We start from the raw sequence: 20,663 nt of genomic DNA, 5'->3' as shown, positions 1-20,663 counted from the left end.
TCCCTCAAGTAGGCCCATCTGAACCAGTTTTTGAAATTCACCCCTCCATTTTTGATATTTATGATGGAGATTGGCTAGGCCTGCAATGATGGAGAAAGGGTGCTCTAGGTGACATCTCTAGAATCTCTGCAGATAAGAAATGGCCATGGAAGTTATAGGATGATTCCAGGACCCAAGGGACTAAGCCAAATCTCGTTTCACTGCTGAATCCACAAAAGAAAAATCAATTTTGTAGCTTCAGTTACAGGAAAAGTGAAAACTTTAAAGTTACGTAACTCTTGATTTTTCTTAATGTACTGAAATTTCACTGAAAATTCTGGAGATAGAGGAAGGGAAAAAGAAAGCATTGAAACTGAACAAATCAATCACACACAAAATAATGTTGCACATATTTCTTGGACTTATCTCTACCACTTATGAATTGGGCAAGGATGAAATGACATCTTGGTTTCACAATTGAAGAGTTCATATGCCCTCTTGCTTTATCTCCACTTACTGTTTGAGTTTGGCTTTAAAGGGATTTATGTGACACTTCTCCTAGAACAGTGGTTGGCAAATTGCGGCTTGCAAGCCACATGTGGCTCTTTGGCCCCTTGAGTGTGGCTCTTCCACAAAATACTGACTTCTGCGCATGGGCCACGAAGTTTCAATCGCACTGTACATGCGTGCCTGCATGTGGTATTTTGTGGAAGAGCCACACTCAAGGGGCCAAAGAGCCACATGTGGCTCGCCAGCTGCAGTTTGCTGACCACTGTCCTAAAATATCTGATTAGCTTACATTTTATAGTCAAAAGCAGATAAGGAGTCACCTGTGGCAAGGCCAGGCTTAATAACCCTGTTCTAGACAGGAGGAGCCATTGGCCAAAGGGTTATTCCTTCCTTCCTGAGCCCTCATAACCCATATGAACTTGTTTGCCTCCCTAACTGGGCCAGAAACCTGGGATCCATGTCCTATTCAGCCGTCCCAAGAATAACTTCATTTGTCAATGGTCTTACTCTCCAAAGTACCCATTACTAGATACATGAAATCAGGCTTAATTTTAGAAGCACAGAACATCTGAGCCAGAAAAGTCCTTAAAAATCAACTTTCCCAGAAGAATGTGAAAAATAACTATAGAACAAATCATAAGAATTAGCATATTACCATTGTGCAACCATCTTAATAACGGATTCAGGCAATGATCAACAATATATGCTGAAACTTTAGGGCACATGACCATGTTAGTTTGATTTTTTTTATGGTGGTGTCTGCCCAGTTTCTCCATTGTCACTGTATCTTTTCCCCTTTGAAATTTCAAACCTAATATCATTGGCAATGGAGCAAATTTATGTATGTGGCTCTTAATGTAATAAGTCGGTAAGGACACCTTATTTATGTAACATCTTTAAAATTAAAAGCCAAGAAAAAAGTACCTTTTTGTAAAAATTGGGAAATTGATACCCAAAGAGGAGAAGGAACTGAATAAAAAACTGGAATTAGCCTCCTAGTGTGCTATCTAGTTCCAACCATGATGATGTTGCTGCTGATACATTCATTTTTTTAACAAACATTTTTATGAATTCCTGTTATGTCCTAGGTAGTGTACTTGGCACTCTGGAGTAATCAGTGAATAAACAAAAGATCTCTGCCTTCATAGGGTTTAAATTTATCTTCATATTTTTTAAAATATATTTTTATTGATTTCAGAGAGGAAGGGAGAGAGATAGAGAGATAGAAACATCAATGATGAGGGAGAATCATTGACTGGCTGCCCCTGCATGCCCCCCACTGGGGATCAAGCCCGCAACCCAGGCATGTGCCCTTGACTGAAATTGAACCCAGGACCCTTCAGTCCACAGGCCGATGCTCTATCCACTGAGCAAAACCAGCCAGGGCTATCTTCATATTTTTTATCTTTACTCTCTTCATTCCCATTCTCATCCTTGCCATTTCATTGTATTTAGCACCTTTTAAATTTGTGGTCCTTTGCAGTGAGACTCCTAAATGGATATATCTCCAGGACATGGCACAGAGTAAGTGCTTAATAAATAGTTGTTGAATTAATGAATGTGCATGTGTGTGTGCACAGGTTAAGACTGAGTGTATATCGCCACTCCATGTCTGCACTTTAGCTCAATTTATTCCCCCTTCTTGAAATAGCATCTCCACTTCTTTACCTTGTAAGGAAGCCTCATTTCTTCAATGACGTCTTCCCAAGAGGATCTACCCTCTTAACAACTATAGTGTTTACCACTCATTTGATTCTCATCACACACAGTATTATGGCAGTTTGGGGATTATTGTTTGGTTATTTTATTTTCTTTTTTAAACTTTATTTATTTTCTCTTCATTTTATTTTTTCCATCATCATTTATCCCCCACTATACCTTCTTCCACCTCCACTGACACCCCTCCTGCTCTTCAATCACCACACTGTTGTCCATGTCCATGAGTTCCTTCTAATTTTCTTTCTTTTTTGCTCAATGCCTCCAACCCCCACAATAACCCAGAGCTTTTTTCCTGCTCTCTATCTGTGAGTCTGTCTCTATTTTGCTTGTTAGTTCAGTTTGTTCACTAAATTCCACATATGAGTGAAATTATATAGTACTAGTCTTTCTTTGACTGGTTTGTTTCACTTAACATAATATTCTCCAGGTCCATCCATGCTACTGCAAAGGGTAAAATTTTCTTCCTTTTTATGGCCAAGTAGTATTCCATTGTGTAAATGTACCATAGCTGTTTTATCATTTACTGATGGACACTTGGGCTGCTTCCAAATCTTGGCTATTATAAATAATTCTGCAATGAACATAGGGGTGCATATATTTTTTTCATCTCAGCTCTGTCATTTGCTGGCTGTGTGACTTTAATCAAGTTACTGAACCTCTGGTCCCTAGTTTCTATCTATCAAAGAGAATAATAATGGTACTACCTCTAAGAATATTGTGAAGATTAAATGGAGTGATGCATGCAGAGCACTTAGAACAGTGACTGGCACTTAGTTGGTGCTCTGTCAGTGATAGGAGAGAAAATTTCCAAATCAAAATATTGGGGCACTGGGGGAATTCCAAAATGGCAGCAGAGTAAGTGGAAGCTACACTGACACTCTCCTAGTACTAAACTGGAATTACAACTAAAATACAGAAAAACCATCCTGAATAATCAACTGAAGACTAGCTGGAGAGAACCTTGATAACCAAGGATGGAAAGTGGATACCACATAGAGACTGGTAGGAAGGGCGGAGGCAAGAAAGGGCTGACTGAGCTCCCACAGGCAGCAACTGAAGTTCCAGAGGCATAATTCAGCTGTGGGGGTTCCCACTGAGAACTCTAGGGTCTAAACCCAAAGCTGGGCCCTCAGCCCAGAGCACCCAAACTGAGAAGGGTGCCCACATAGCATCCAGCTGTGAAAAGCAGCAGGGTTGTGTCTTCCAGAGAGAGATGGCTGGAAATGCAGGCACCCTCTTAAAGGGTCAATGCACAAAATTCCCTGTGCAGCCACTCACCTTGGGCTCCAGCAGTGGGAGGACAGAGTGTACTAGAGCTGTGTGAGCAGAATCCAGGGCTGGGGGCTCTGAGGTTAGAGCTCAGAAGGCAGCCATCCTAGTTTCCTGTGCTGAACCATTCCCTCATACTGCAGAGGACATCTTTCTCCAGCAGACCTTTACCATCTAGGCAGCTTTTACCTTGGGGGTGAAGCAATTGCCCCACCCTATTAGGAAACCTCTTGCCCACCCAGTGGTCAATAGCCTGCAGGTAGAGGCGGATCTCTGGAGCCTTTGAGTCTTTGCCTGATCTCCTTCTGGGACTGGAGATAGGAAAAGCAGACATTGGTGCACATTTTGGTCCTTTCCAAAGGCACCCAGCCCCAGCAGAGGGAGCCACAAACTGTGGATTGCTGATAGCTCCACACAGGGTACTCAGGGCCAGTTACAAACAGCTTCTGACATTGTCCTGTCCTAGAGATTTGGAGTCATAGATCTACCTAATACATAGACACAAATCCAAACAGGCAGCCAAAATGGGGAAATAAAAAAAAAACAGGCCCCAAATAAAAGAACAAGAGAATTCTCAAGAAGAAGAGCTAAATGAAATGGAGATAAGAAATTTATCAGATACAGAGTTCAGAATAATGATGGCAAGGATGCTCAACAGCATGAGAAAAGATATAGTAATTATGAAAAGAGACTAGTCAGAAATGTAGAATAACATTGGACCCATCTGGCACGGCTCAGTGATTGAACATTGACCTATGAACCAAGAGGAAACAGTTTGAATTCCTGATCAGGGCACATGCCTAGGTGGTGGGCTCTATCCCCAATGTGGGGCATGCAGGAGGCAGCTGATAAATGATTCTCTCTCATCATTGATGTTTCTATTTGTCTCTCCCTCTTCCTTCCTTCCTCTCTGAAATCAGTAATAATTTTTTTAACGTTAAAAAAAGAACACATTAGAAGAAATACACAGGAGATTAGGGGAAGATGAGGATTGGATCAGTAAATTAGAAGACAGGGTAGAAAAAACCACTCAACGAGAGAACCAAAAAATAAAAATAATAATAAAAACAATGAAAAAAAACAGGAGGGAGCTGTGGGAAAACATAAAACAATATTCACATCATAGGAGTGCCAGAAGGTGACGATAGTGAGCAAGGGATAGCAAACCTGTTTGAAGGAATAATGGCAGAAACTTCCCTAATCTGGTGAAGGAAAAAGTCACAGGAGTTCAGGAAGCACAGGGAGTCCCACGCAAGGATACCCCAAACAGACCATATCCAGACACATCATAATTAAAATGTCAAAATTAAAGATGAAGAATCTTAAAGGCAGCAAGAGAAAAGCAATTTGTTACCTACAAAGGAGTTCCTATAAGGCTATTTGCTGATTTTTTTTTTTACCAGGAACTCTACAGGCCAGAAGGAAATGGCATGAAGTATTCAAGGTAATGAAACACAAGGATCTGAAACCAAGATTATTATATTCAGCAAGGCTATCATTCAAAATAGATGGTGAAATAAAGAGTTTCCCAGACCAAAAAAAAAAAAAAAAAAAAAGGCTAAAGGAATGTATCACCACCAAACTAGCACTGCAAGAAATGTTAAAGGGACTACTGTAATGCTACCATTAACAAATGACAAGTGCTGGAGAGGATGTGGAGAAAAAGAAACCCTAGTATACTGCTGGTGGGAATGCAGACTGGTGCAGTCACTATGGAAAACAGTATGGAGTTACCTCCAAAAATTAAATATGGAACTGCCATTTGAACCAGTGATCCCACTTCTAGGAATATATCTTAAGAAACCCAAAACACCAATCAGAAAGAATGTATGCACCCCTATGTTCATAGCAGTATAATTTACAATAGCTAAAATCTGGAAACAGCCCAAGTGCCCATCAGTAGATGAATGGATAAAAAAGTTGTGATACATTTACACCATGGAATACTATACAGCAGTAAAAAAGAAGTATTTCTTACCCTTTGAGATAGCATGGAGAGACCTGGAGAGTATTATGCTAAGCAAAATAAGCCAGTCAGAGAAAGATAAATATTACATGATCTCACTCATATGTGGAATCTAATGAACAAACTAAACTGATGAACAAAATAGATACAGAGATGTAGAAGCGTGGAGCAGACTGTTGAATCTCAGAGGGAAGGTGGGGGTGGGAGATCAACCAAAGAACTTGTATGCATATATGCATAACCCATAGACACAGACAACCCATGGACTTCAGAACTATTGGTGAAGGCCTGGGGTAGGGAGTGATGGCAGGCTAAAAGGGGTCAATGGAGGAAAAACATGGGCATGTATAATACTTTCAACAATAAAGATTTTTTAAAAATATTGGGACACTGAAGAACACATGTCCTTTGGGGGATTCAAGGTTTTAGAATGTTTGAGATTGGTACTTTTCTAGAAAAGTCAGTTTCTGTGCCTAGGAAATAGCTTGCATTCTGCTCTTTGCCACCTAGTCTTGAAAACTCTGCCCAATGGCTTGATCAAGTGCAAATTTACCTCTTATTGGGGAAAAATGAGACTCAAAGACATTAGGACCTGGCAGGAAGCTCAGAATGTAGCTAATGCAATCAACCGCCTCCCCACCTTCATGCATAACCACCCAAAGGACCCAGAAGCTCAGAAAAAGAAAGTGTATTGCTCAAAGTTACACATTAATCTCATAGTGGAACATTGGTTTCTTCCTCTTAATCTTTCCCCTGAGCCTTTATAAGTAAGGGTTTAAAAAGAAAATGTGTGCAGCACAAAACAGACTGTTAAAAAACCACAAATCCAGGACACTTAAGCTATTACCTCAGGGTCTCGACTTTAGAACTATTGAAATTTTGTGCCAGATAACTCTTTGTTGTGGGGACTTTCTTGTGCATTGTAAGATGTTTAGCAGCATCCCTGGCCTCTACCTAACAGATGCCAATAGTAAAAATGTTTCCAACATTGCTGGATGCTCTATGCAGCGAGGGGCTAGGGGCAAATGGCAAAATCACCTCAGGTTGAGAACCATTGCTGAATCGAAGGAGCACTGCAAACTCAGCTTCCTCCTTGGCCATCTTCTGAACTCTTAACTATACTGTCTCCAGTGGTGATATAAGCTAGCCCCATGGTTGATGGCTCCCATGTGTGCATCTCTAGCTTTGACCTCGCCTACCCACTCTTGTTTCATATATTCACTGCCTACTTGACATCTTTCTTGCACATGTCATTGGCATCTCAAACAGTATGTTTAATACCAAACTCCTGATTCTTGACTCTGCCCTTTTCCCATCTTATTCTTGCTCATATTCATTCATTCATTCTTACATTATACAATATTACAAACCTACTGTATGAACTTCCTGTGGCTGCTGTAACAGATTACCAGAAACTTGGTAAGGCTTAAAACAATAGAAATTTATTCTCTTATAGTTCTGGAGGCTAGAAGTCCCAAATCAAGGTCTCAGTAGAACTGTGCTCTCTCCAAAGGCTTTAGGAGAGTCTTTCCTTGCCTCTTTCAATTTATGGTACTTACAGGCATGTCTTGACTTGTGACTGTGTCACTCCAGTCTCTGTCTTCATATAGCCTTCTCATTTTCCTCTCTCCTCTGTATGTCTCTTGTAAGGACACTTCTCATTGGATTTAAGGCCCACCCAAATAATTCATATGATCTCATCTCAATATCTTTAACTTAATTACATCTGCAAAGACCCTTTTTCCAAATATGGTCACACTCAGAGGTTCTTTTTTTAAAAAATATATTTTATTGATTTTTTACAGAGAGAAGGGGAGAGGAATAGAGAGTTAGAAACACAGAGCAGAGAGAAACATCAATTCAGCTGCCTCCTGCACATCCCCTACTGGGGATGTGCCCGCAACCAAGGTACATGCCCTTGACTGGAATCGAACCTGGGACCTTTCAGTTGGCAGGCCTATGCTCTATCCACTGAGCCAAACCCGTTACGGCGACACTTAGAGGTTCTTGAGGTTAGGACATGGACATATATTTTAGGGGCCATTATTCAACTTATTATGCCCATTATGTACCAGGGATGTTATAAGCACTGAGGATGTAGTAGAAAACAAAGCAAAGTACCTGATCTCATAGAAATTATACTATATTATAAGGGTATAGATAATAATAGATAGCTATTTAATATATGACCCAGAATATAAAATGTAACATGTAATGCCACAATATAATTAACATAATGATAGTATAATATATTATACTATATAATCCTATCTAATAAAAGAGAAACATGGTAATTGGCTGTACGTTATGCAAATTAACTGCCAGCCAAGATGGCAGTTGGCAGCCAGGCAGCTTGAAGTGAACATGAGGCTTGCTTGCTTCAGTGACGGAGGACTCCAACGTTCCCCGCCTGCCTTGCCGGCCTCTGAGCTCGCAGTTTGAAACATTGTTACAAATATAGAAGCTAAACAAAACCCCAGAAACCTGCTTTCAGCAAGCCAGGATCTCAGAGCTGGAGTTGATACAGTGTTTCGATTATAGAACCCAAACAAACCAGATACCTGCTTTCAGCAGCAGAGGCCTCAGAGCTGGAGCCAGAGATAAAGCTGGCCCAGAATAAAAAAAAAAAAAGACAAAAAAAGGAGTTGGGAGCTTCAGTCACCCGCCAGCCTGAAAACGGCCCTCAGCCCCTCACCCAGACTGGCCAGGCACCCCAGTGGGGACCCCCACCCTGAAGGGTGTGTGACCAGCTGCAAACAGCCATCATCCCCTCATCCAGGCTGGCCAGGCACCCAAGCGGGACCCCCACCGTGATCCAGGACACCCTTCAGGGCAAACCAGCCGGCCCCCACCCGTGCACCAGGTCTCTATCCTATATAGTAAAAGGGTAATATGCCTCCCGGCACTGGGATCAGCATGACAGGGGGCAGCGCCCAAACCCCCTGATCACCCTGAGGCTCTGTGTGTGACAGGGGACGGGGCCACAACCTCCCTATCTGCCCTGCTCTGTTCATGACAGGGGAAGGTGCCCCAACCCCCTGATCAGCCCTGCTCTGTGCCTGATAGGGGGGCGCTCCCCAACCCCCTGATTACCCTTCAGCTCTGTGTGTGACAAGGTACAGCACCCCAACCCCCTGATCGGCCCTGCTCTGTGTGTGACAGGGTGCAGCACCCCAACCCCCCCCCCACATGCCCTGCTCTGTGTGTGACGGAGTAGAGCCATAACCTCCCCATCGGCCCTGCCCTGTGACAGTGGCGGTGCCCCAACCCCCTTATCAGCCCTGCTCTGTGGGTGATAGAGGGCGGCGCCCCAACCCCCTGATCCACCCTGCTCTGTGTGTGACAGGGGACGGTTCCCCAACTCCCCTATCAGCCCTATTCTGTGAGTGACAGTGGGGAGCTCCCCAACCCCCTGATGGGCCCTGCTCTGTGAGTGACAGGGGGCAGCGCCCCAACCCCCTGATGGGCCCTGCTCTGTGCATGACAGGGGGTGGTGCCGCAACCTCCCCATTGACTCTGCCTTGAGTGTGACAGGGGGCGGTGCCCCAACCCCCCAATCGGCCCTACCCTGAACGTGACTGAGGGTGGCATCGCAACCTCCCAATCCACCCTGCTCTGTGCATGACAGGGGGCGGCGCCCCAACTCCCCAATGGGCCCTGCTCTGAGCCCGACCAGAGGCTGCACCTAGGGATTGGGCCTGCCCTCTGCCACCCGTGAGCAGGCCTAAGCCAGCAGGTCGTTATCTCCCGAGGGGTCCCAGACTGCGAGAGGGCACAGGCTGGGCTGAGGGGTCCCCCCTCCCCCCCGAGTGCACAAATTTTTGTGCACCGGGCCTCGAGTATATTAATAAAAGCATAACATGCTAATTAGACTGGAGAGCCAAAGGACGTTTCAGACATCATTCTGGACGTCCTTCCAGACAAAGCTGTGATGGTGGGGACAGAGGCACTTAGTCAAGTGATTAGGGGTGATGAGGCAGGCAGGCAGAGGCAGTTAGGGAGGATCTGCAGACAGGCAAGTGGTTAGGGGTGATCAGGCAGGCAAGCAGAATGGTTAGGGGTGATCAGGCAGGCAGGCAAGTGGTTAGGGGCGATCAGGCAGGCAGGTAGAGGGGGTTAGGGGCAATGAGGCAGGCAGGCGAGCAGTTAGGGATGATGAGGCAGGCAGGGTAGTGGTTAGGGGTGTTGAGCAGGCAGGCAGTGTGATTAGGGGTGATCAGGCAGGCAGAGTGGTTAGGGGCAATCAGGCAGGCCGGCAGGCCAGCAGTTAGGAGCCAGTGGTCCCAGATTGCAAGATGGTTGTCCAACTGCCCACAGGGATCAGGCTTAAACCGGCAGTCAGACATCTCCCGAGAGGTCCCAGATTGCAAGAGGCTGCAGGCCAGGCTCAGGAACCCTCTGCCCTCCATGCATGAATTTTGTGCACTGGGCCTCTAGTATAACATAACATAACATAACATAACATAACATAACATAACATAATATAATAATATAATACAGTATAGGGCAAAAGTAGGTTTATAGTTGTTCATTTGGAAAATAATGCAATAATTAATAATGATATAAGAATAAACTGTGTTTTGCATACTTACTACTGTAAAACTACTTTTGACCAATCCTATATAATATAATATATTATATAAGACAAGAAAATAGGTGTTGATAGGGGCTGCTACTTTTGATAGAGTGCTCAGAGAAAGCCTCTTGATAGAAGTGACATTCAAGTAGAGAGCTGAAGCACAGGAGCAAATCATAGGAAGGTCTGGAGAAGGTGCTAGAGGCAGAGGAAACAGCAAGTGCAAAGGCCTTTAAAAGACTACTTACCATGTTTGAAAAAGAACAGGGTGAGTGTTCCATAGACCTGATCAGAAGTGTGGCAGAAAATAAGTTTGGAGGGGTTAGCAGGGACCAGAACACATAGGGAACTGTGGACCATGGAAAGGACTTTGACTTCTAAGTGTTATGGAAAACCATTTGTTTGAGGTTGGAGATCAAGGAGGTAATACTGTCTGATTCACATTTTGAGAAAATTAGCCAAGCTGCTTGTAGAAAATGACGTTCATCAGCAAGGCAAGCACATATGTACAGGCAGTGATTCCAGCCAATAGAATGGGAGAGGTCATATCACCATCCAGTTGCTCAAGCCAGAAACCTGGGAATCATTCTGGATTTCTCTCTTTCCTTATCCCTTACATCTAATCCATTGGAAAATCCTATTGGCTTCATATTCATATTCAAAGTATATCCAGAGTCTGACCACTTCTCTCTCCCTCTGCCACTATCATCCTTATCCAAACCACCATCATCTCTTACTTAGACCATGATAACAGCCTTCTAACTGGTCTCTCTGCTTCAACTCTTGCCTCCCTAGTTTATTTCCAATACAGCAGCCAAATCAAACTTTTAAAAGCATAAGTCAGAACATAGCACCCCTGGCTTAAAACCTTCAATGGTTTTCCAGTGCACTTAAAATAAAATCCAATCCCTTTTCCTACTATTCTCACATTCACTTGCCACAGTCCAGCCACTCTGGTCTTCTTTCTCTTCCTGGAATATTTTCATCTTGTTCCTACCTCAGGGCCTTTGCACAAGCTATTTCCCTAGATAGTAATATGGGTGGTCTCTAAAAATTACATACTTCTTTTAGTTAAATATACTGAAATCTTCCCAACAATGGCAGATCTATTATTTTTATTATTTTACTTAAACTGCTATATATGTTTTCATGTTTTTTATTTATTTTATTTTTAAAATTTATCTTTATTGTTGAAAGTATTACAGAGGTCTCCTTTATCCCTCCATTGACCCCCTCCACCCCACACCTCCCTATCACTTTCTCCAAGAGGCCTCCCAGGTTACCCTCATGAAACCAGGACCCTGACAGAAATCCTATTTTTGTTGTTGCTTTTTCAGAACACTTATTACTCTCTGAAACTATATTATATCAGATATTTATTTAACTTGTTCTGTATTTATATGGTTACTTATTAAATATTTGTCTCTCTCCACTATAAGGTAAGGTTATTGAGACAGAATTAATGGCTGGCATGTTCAGTGCCATATCCCCAGCATCTAGTACAGTGCACAGCACACAATTCAAACCCAGGCATTCCATACTCTTAGCCACAATTCTACTGCCACTGCACAGTAGATTCTTTGATCAGCTCTGTTTGAGACCCACAGATAAATATCCTCTGATGAGGACAGTGAGGCCCTGAAAGAGAACGGACCTCTTTGAAGCCACAGTCAGAAATGAGATAGGTTTTATGTCTCCCCAGCTAATGAGCATTCCATTCTGTTCAGTCATCCTGTGTACTGTGAGGAGCAGTGCCTAGAGCATGTTGCCCACATAAAATCCCAGTTACAAGAGGTTATCTAGAATGTTTTTGCTATCAGTTGCTGGTTGTCAGGGAATGCAGGAACACACCCTGGCATTTATTTCTCTTAGCCATTTCTCAGGAAATAAGTACAAGCTTAAAGTTGGAGATCCCTTTCCCTCCACTTAGCAAAGCCAAAGGCATGGAAGGCTGGATCTGTGGGGTGTGGACTAGTTGAGCATGATATGCAGGAGCAGCCCCATACCGTCTGTGGAGGGAGCAGTAAGTGCTGTACAGTCTATCTGCTCCAATCACACAAAAAAATGCACCAGGCTAGGCAGCCTCCACTCCCCCACCCCTGCAGCCTCACTGAGGGAGCCATGGGATGGCTCAGCCAGATGACATGCATCAATTACTCTCCAAGGAGGCCCTGGGCCAAACAGGTTTTTCAATTTCCAGATGCTTTTTAATTAAAATAAAGGCCACTCTGTAACCTGACTTTGAATGGACAAAGTTTCCTTAGTAGAATAACTCTACAAGTTCACCCTTTTTCCATTACTTTTCATTGAGCAACTGAAACGTTTGTAACCAATAAATTATGACTTGAGTCACATGGCAGCAAGGGGCATGGAAGGGTTAAGTGACTTATGGAAGGTCACTCTGCTAAAGAAAGACTCTTTTGTTCTTGCCTCCCCTTTTGCTCCTGCTTCTGCTAGCATACATTCTACCTTTGGGGTAGACAGAAAGAGGCTAGGCTGCCTCACTCAGAACAACAGGGGGTTGAGCAATGATGTGGTGATCTTGTACATCTGGGAATTCAGGCTCTCCATCTCTGTCCCGAAAGGAGTCTTGTGAGCTCATATTTTCTGTCTTGGTTGTCCACACTGTGAGTTTCAACTCTGCCTTAATCCTCCTAGGACAGAGGCAGCAGGGTGGAAAAGACCAGTTTTATTTCTATCCAGACCACAGTTAGAGGAATTGTTTGGAGAGGTCTATGGGGACAAGCAAACCTCATCAGCTTTTGTCTTGGACTTGCCTTTTTCAAATTCCAGCATAGGAAAGGAGGAAGGGGCCAGATGGCAGCACTGGGCTCTGCTGAGATGTAATAACTTACATTTTCTTCTGGATTAATATACTGTTTCAGCCATTAACAGAATTCAGCAACAATGGTTGTAGATGGGAGTAGAACAAAGCCTGTGAGCCTATATTGCAAAGCTGGATGTGATCTGAAGTGATGTCCAATTCAGCTCCCCAATTCGCCTCTCTGAATCAATGTTATTGCTCTCCACAATAACATTGCAACTGAGATCCAGGCAGTCTCATGATTTACTCAAAGACCCTCTATCAGGAATTGAGGCTAGTAAACAGATGTTTCTTTGATCATTTTTTCCTTATCAAACATTCTCAAACTTCTATCCTGTGGATCGTTTTATGGGCACAGTTTTCCCCAAGTTTTCTTTTCCCCATTCTGCTGAAAGATTGGGTCTAATCTGTATTGCCAGCTAAAGAGACAGGAAGAGGCAGAGAAACCAGTGAGGGAACCCACTTTCAAGTTTTCCTTGAAAATAATTTCTTCAACAACCTGGAAGTGCCAAAGCATTTTGTGTGGTTTATCTTGAGCAATGTGTAAGTGAAATCAATATAGTCATATAAAGGTCACACTGTAAGTCATAGGAAAGTGGGGACTACAGTCAACCCATTTGAGAAGCTATTAATATTTGTTCATTACAACTCTAAATTTCCCATTTTAGTGTACCATAGAAACTTGGGGGTCATAGTGCATGTGATTGAGGTTATGGGAAGAAAGCTCTAGGAATGAAGTTTATTTTGTCTAGGGTCCTTTCTCACTTCGTCCTTTTACTGGATGTATGAGCTTTTCCTTGTTTGGGTCTACCAAAGACACAGAAACTTCCCCACATTCTAGCCCAGCCCCACCCATTTCTTTACTGAATGGCCGTTGAGATGGAGGCTCTCTTAGCTTTGCAAAGATTGATGGTGCTTCCATGAGTCCTCTTCTAGCTTCCCAAGAGCCTTTGAGGCATGAACCTGACAAAATGAATTTTAGGATTCAGTGCTTAGACTATTTTTCCACGTGTCATCCTGAAGCTAAAATTTCTGGGGAAGATCCATGATATCAGGTCCATTTAGACAACTTTGGTGTCCTCCTATATCCATTAAACTTGTGAAATATCACAAAAAAGGCCATATCCTAAATGGCTCCCAACTGGGCTGTTGGGCCAAGATTTTGATGTCCAAGGCAAGTGTCTGGTGTTTTATCCCTCTAAGGAATTGTAATCACATCTAACAGATGTGTAACTTTAAAAAAAAAAAGGATGGTAGCCTGTAGAAATATCCATCTGTTGAACAGTTTCCCTTTCATCTCCAGAATAGACAGCGTGAACAATGCTGCCCAGCCCTGTGCTAGATTACAGTGATATTTTTAAATTATTTTTATATTTTTATTTTAAATCTTTATTATTGAGAGTATTACAGATGCCTCTTCCCCCTGCCTCCATTGCCCACCTTCACCTGGTTCCTGCCCCTCCCCAGGCCTTCACCACCCTATTGTCTGTGTCCATAGATAATGCATATATGAATATAAGATCTTTGGTTAATCTTTTCCCACCTCCCCCCCCCCATGCCTCCTGCCTCTGAGATTCATCAGTCTGTTCCATTTACATACTTCTGATTCTATTCTATTCATCAGTTCATTTTGTTCATTACACTTCTTATTCATTTATTTTGATTTTTAGATTCAATTGTTGATAGATATGTAATTATTGCCATTTTATTGTTTATATTTCTTCTTCCTCTTCTTCTTCTTCTTCTTCTTCTTCTTCTTCTTCTTCTTCTTCTTCTTCTTCTTCTTCTTCTTCTTCTTCTTCCTCTTCTTAAAAATACCCTTCACATTTCATGTATTACTGGTTTGGTGGTGATGAACTCCTTTAGCTTTTTCTTGTCTGTGAAGCTCTTTATCTGACCTTCAATTCTGAATGATAGCTTTGCTGGGTAGAGTAATCTTGTCTATAGGTCCTTTCTATTCATAACTATGAATATTTCTTGCCACTCCTTTTTGGCCTACAAAGTTTCTGTTGAGAAATTAGCTGATATTCGTGGGCACTCCCTTGTAAGTAACTAACTGCTTTTCTCTTGCTGCTTTTAAGAGTCTTTGTCTTTAACCCTTGTCATTTTAATTATGATGTGTCTTGGTGTGGGCTTCTTTGGGTTCTTCTTCTTTGGGCTTCCTAGACTTGTCAGTCTGTTTCTTACACCAGGTAGGGGAAGTGTTCTGTCATTATTTCTTCAAATAGGTTTTCAACAGCTCGCTCTCTCTCTCTTCTCCTTCTGGCACCCCCATAATGTGAATGTTGATATGCTTGAAGTTGTCCCAGAAGCTGCTTACACTATCTTCACATTTTTGGATTCTTTTTTATTTTTGCTCTTCTGATTGGTTGTTTTTTGCTTCCTCATATTCCAAATCCTTGATTTTATTCTATGAATCTTCTACTCTGCTGTTGAATTCCTGTAATTATTCTTTATTTCAGTTAGTGTATGCTTAATTTCTGATCAGTCTTTTTTTATGTCTTTGACATTCTCACTATGATCCTTGAAAGTCTCACTAAGTTCCTTGAAGCTCTCATTAAGAACCTTGAGTTTTTGAACTCAGTCTCCAGTAGCTTGCTTGCTTCCATTTCTTTCATTTGTTATGTGTTTCTTTGTCTCCACATTTTGGCTGCTTCCCTGTGTTTGTTTCTATGTGTTAGGTAGAGCTATTATTATGTTTCCTGGAATTGACCTTGTGTAATAGGTGTCCTGTAGGGCCCAGTGGCTCAGCCTCTCTAGTCACCTGAGCTGGGCACTCTAGATTCACCCCTGTGTGGGCTATGTGCACAGTCTTGTTGTAGTTGAGTCTTGATTGGCATCACTGGAAGGAACTGGCCTCCAGGCCAATTGGCTGTGAGGATCAACTGCATCTACAATGGAAAGGAGATACTTCTATGGAGCAGGACTTGCTTCAGTGAAGCTTTGGTGCTCATTGTGTCTGCCCCTTGAGTGTGTCACTTGTGGATGCATAGAGTTGTAATCTGGTATGGTCTAAAGCTGTACACTGGGTCACTAGCTCTAGGGTTTCCCAGGAGGTACAAAGTCAGCCACTGCTGGGGCCACCCAGCAGGAGCTACAGAGAGGTTTGCATATGACTACTACTTGTATTGGGCTAGGAAGTGCCCAAGTAAGGCCCAGCTGTGAGGCAAGGCAGGTTGGTGCTAGTGCTAAGTCTTGGGCCTTTATTGATAGATTTGGAGTAGGCTGACTCCAGCTGCTGCTTGTTTGAGAGATTTTAGCAATGTCTGAAGCCTGAGCCAGGACAAGCCATTCATATGGAAAAGCAGCTGCAAATAGCTTAGATGAGTCTGCAAATTGGATGAGGCAGGGTCTCAGGGAATCACCAGGATGGAGAGAACAGTGTGGGCCAAGCTGATGGAAACTCAGATATGGCTGCCAGTCAGCAGCTCTGTGATGGGGAGGTCCCAGTACAGGAGCAATGAACTCTGCTAGCACCCCTATCTGGGAGTAAACTGCCTCTTCCCCCATTCCTGCCCTGATGCCAGACAGTTAAGTTCTTCCCCATATGTCCCTGGATTCCTCAAAGCTGCCACCTGGCACTGGAGCTCAGAGGAATTGGGACCATGTAAGTTGGTGCCCAGCTCTTTAAAAGGAACACTTAGGACTCCAGAAGTCTCTGTGTCACTCAGCCACAACCCCACTGGTTTTTACAGCTCACAGTTATGGGGACTTCTCTTTCCAGCTCTGGAACCCTAGGCTGAGGGTCTGGTGCAGGGGTAGGAACCTCTGCTTCTCATGGGAGGCCTTGGAGATATCCCTTTGGATTAAAAAAAAATGCCACATGTGGGTGTAGGTCCAGCTTGTTCTGTACCATTACCTCTTCTACCAGTCTCAATGCTTTTTTCTTTACTTCTCCAGTTGTAGGACTTCCATTAAGCCAGATTTCAAGCAGTTCTGAAGGATGTTTGTTCTGTATTTTAGTTGTAATTTTGAGGTGGTTGTGGGAGGTGGCAAGTACAGGCATTTAACTATGCTGCCATCTTGGTTTTCTCTATAGTGACTTTTTTTATCATTAATAAAAATCATAAAATGTAAAGAAGATTAAAAGGCAATGAAGAAAATTTGTAGATTGACCAGCAGTGCCTAGGTCACATTGTTAAAAGTTCTTTGGGCCTTAATTCTGGGATTAAGTTATGTTAGAGAACAAGGTGAACCCCGTTCCTCCCTCTGTAGATAGAGATAAAAAGGCACTGTCCACCTAATTATCCACAAATTTATCTTGCATTTGACACTCACTATGAATAAATACCATTTCTCTACTACCAAGATAGAAATCTGGAGCAGCCTCATTAGGCCAGAGGGCTTGGGTACCAGGATGGGCACTGCATCCTATGCCATTCTCATTGGAGATAATTTGGAGCACTAAATCTCACTGTGTTTAGAGTTTAATTTTTAGGATTATGATGAGGCTTTCACATGATAGAGTTTCTGGCCTGGACAGAAATGGCCATGGAAAAGGGTCATTTCCTTTCTCACATCCTGTCATAAATCCACTCAACTTTTTCTTTTCCACCTCCCATCGTCCTTTCCTATTTTCTCCCTCCCTCCCCCACCCCTTCCTTCCTTTCTTCCTACTTTCCTCCCTTCTGATTCCTTCTCTGCCCTCTTTCCTTTCTTTCCCACTTTTTTCTTTCTTTCTTTCTTTCTTTCTTTCTTTCTTTCTTTCTTTCTTTCTTTCTTTCTTCCTTCCTTCCTTCCTTCCTTCCTTCCTTCCTTCCTTTCTTTCTTTCTTCCTTCCTTTCTTTCTTTCTTTCTTTCTTTTCTCCTCTCAATAAACTTGGAGAGGCTTACACAGTATAATTTCAGTAAGTTCACAAGCCTGAGATGTTTCTCTCTCTCTCTCTCTCTCTCTCTCTCTCTCTCTCTCTCTCTCTCTCTCTCCCTCTCTCACCTTTCTCCCTGTCAGCACTGACTGATTCCCCAAAGGGGCCATTTCAGCTTAAACAGATACAGAGGGGGAAAATCCATCTTCTCATGACTTACATAAGGAATTTGAACCTCCCCACAGCCCCCAGTAAGTCTCAAGTTTGCCTATAATAGTATTGCTGAAGGAGACTCTGAAATGACAAGATTTGTGGACATGCCGAGCAGTGTATTCAATAAAGAGGAAAAACTCATGAGATCCAGTCTCTTAAATCCAGAGCCTGGCCCCTCGCCTCATCCACCAGCCAGTCCCTATTGTACAGCATTGTTAATGCAGACACTTCTGTGCAGTAAGTAAGTAGTCACCCCCTCATTGTCCATGAGTAGACTGTGAATAAGGGTTTCTTCAAATGAAGCCCCCTTTGGGGGTAGCAATTATGATTTCTGAATAAGTTCCTTGCTCTTTTCATCAGAACCATGAGTTTTTACCATGAGGTTAATACTTATTTAAAGACATTTTCCTCAGAGTGAGGATGTTTCTCCAAACAGCTGGTTAAATTGGCAACATCACTATTCTCAGTCCTTGAGGAAGATAACAAAGTATTGCCTGATTTTAGTGCAGCAACAGGAGGACACTCCAGAGACATTATTTAGCATTAAAATAAAAGGCAAGAGAGAACAAGAGAGATTGAGCAAGGAAGTACATGAGAGAACTCATATTTCAGATGCCTCTGAGTACACAGCCAGCTAGGGTATTGGGACCACCCAGAAAGAACATGTCAGCCTCTGAGTTTCCCACAGTGGATGTTATTTTAAGCCCTTGGAACTTATGGGGAGGGGCACTTCAAGGTCATCTAATGATTCTTGAAACCCACTCAAGAGTCCCTACACCAAATGGCTAACCAGCCTCTCTTTGCACTCTTCCAGTGGTGGGAATCTCACCTCCAGAGGGGATTTTGCTGTCTTGAACAACTGACTGAAAAAGATTTTCTTTTTGTTTATTCAGTCTCTCAGTTCTATTTACTGAGCACATACTATGTGAGAGGCGCTGTACTATGTACTGTGGATACAACAGTGGATGAAACAAATGTTACTCCTACCCTCATAGAATTTACAGTCTAGTGGGGGAATAGGTAATAAAAGAACTGAACTCCCTCACCAGCTTATCACTCTCTATCCCCTTACCCACCAGTCTGTGGTACCCAAAATGGAACCCAATGACTCATGAGGGTTTGGCTTGGTCTTTGGGGCCAGACAGAGCTCCTTTATTCTGAAGACTAGACTTTTATGAATTCAACTTAAAACCACATTTTTGTTTTGGTTTACTGGTCACATTACACATTAACTTAAAGTGGGCTGACATCACCAGAAACTCCTAAGCACCCCCTCTTTTTATATATTATACCATTGAGCCAGTCTTCCCCTATCCTATATTTGTGCAATTAATTTTTGGACCAAATTACAGGACTTTACATTTATTTCTGTTAAATTTTATTTTGCAAAAATACCCTGTTATCCAGTCTTTTCAGCTAGTTTGCAATTCAGCAGGATAGTAAGTTCTTTGCAAAATTTACTCAGTGGCCTGTATATAAAACTAATAACACTGTATTTTCACAGGGAGAAACTGGTCTTAGCCAAAAGTTGGATGCTTGACAAAAACCAATGTGTCACAGGAGTTTCTTTCCAAGGGGTTAACTTTAAAAAACAACAACAACAACAAGGAAGCAAAGCAATCATGCCCTCTTTGATTCTGCAAAATAGTGCTGGAAACTACAAAGCATAGCATAGATCACAGTCTTCTCAGAACATCCCCAACTGCTTACCATGTGGTTGATGCCCAGATGGGTCTATGAACTCAAAATCCAGCAATGTGTTTGTTAGGTGACAGTGGGGGAGGGGGATTTTCAGATGTAAAATTTTCAAGACAGTGGAACATTATTGGGAATGGTGCCTATGACCACTAGCTCTTGGTATGAGCTCAGGCAACTCTTTTCCTTGTTTGTGTGGTAGGACTGGAGGCACTATAACTTGTTATTTCATGAGACAACAGAAAGATTAGCCAATGACCCTCTGATCTGTGGAGGGCAGGGGGAGCAGGCTCCTTGGATGCTGTGCTTGGGTGGATAGATGTATGCTCAGACACTGGGATTCAGGGGCTAACAAACTCAGCCAGCTAGGCAGGCTGGCAAGCTTCACTTAGGCAAATACCCCTAACCTCCTTTACCCCTCCCACCCACATTCTTGAGGTTTTCGTTCACCAGACCTGAGTGAAAGACTGGCTGCCTGACTGCTAATTATTCCTGGAAGTGGCATGCTATGAAGTCTGCAAACATTTTCTGCAAACATTGGCCCACAAGAGGCAAGCTGTTGAGTTCTGGAAGCCAGGAGGCTGGAGGTGGGAGGGAGCTTAGGAGGCATTCCTCAAGCATGAGGCAGTAGAGTCCCTTTGCCTGCTGGATCGCTGCTGTAAGGTCAGTGGGAAACAGATGCATCAAGGACAGTCCCCAAGGTGGAATGGGACCACCCAGGGGAGTTGGGCTTTTCAGACTTATTTTTTAAGTGAACATATGAGGCTGGGTTGGGGGCTCTCATGTAGTTGAACTGTTGATGCCTTGCTGTTGTAAAAAAAAAAAAAAAAGTTTCATCTGCCACACAGCCAAACTTTGCTTTCACACATGTTTTCCAGAGACAGAGACAAAAATGTGTTTGGGGGGAAGGGGGGTAAGGAGGGAGAAACTGGAGTGACAGTTACATTAGCCGTATGCAGGGCCATCCTCATCACCTCGGCATTTCCTGGAGATTGTTACAGCCTTCTGTGAACCCCAGCCAAGGTTCTATCGAAATCCAGGGCAAGTCCCATGGCCAAAAGCAGGCTGGCCTGATTCAGAGGGAGGGAAAGGAGATTTCAGGGAGAG

This window comes from Myotis nattereri (genome assembly GCF_964212035.1).
Source record: "Myotis nattereri genome assembly, chromosome: X".
In the NCBI taxonomy this organism is placed as follows: Eukaryota; Metazoa; Chordata; class Mammalia; order Chiroptera; family Vespertilionidae; genus Myotis; species Myotis nattereri.
This window is presented reverse-complemented; position numbering follows the sequence as displayed.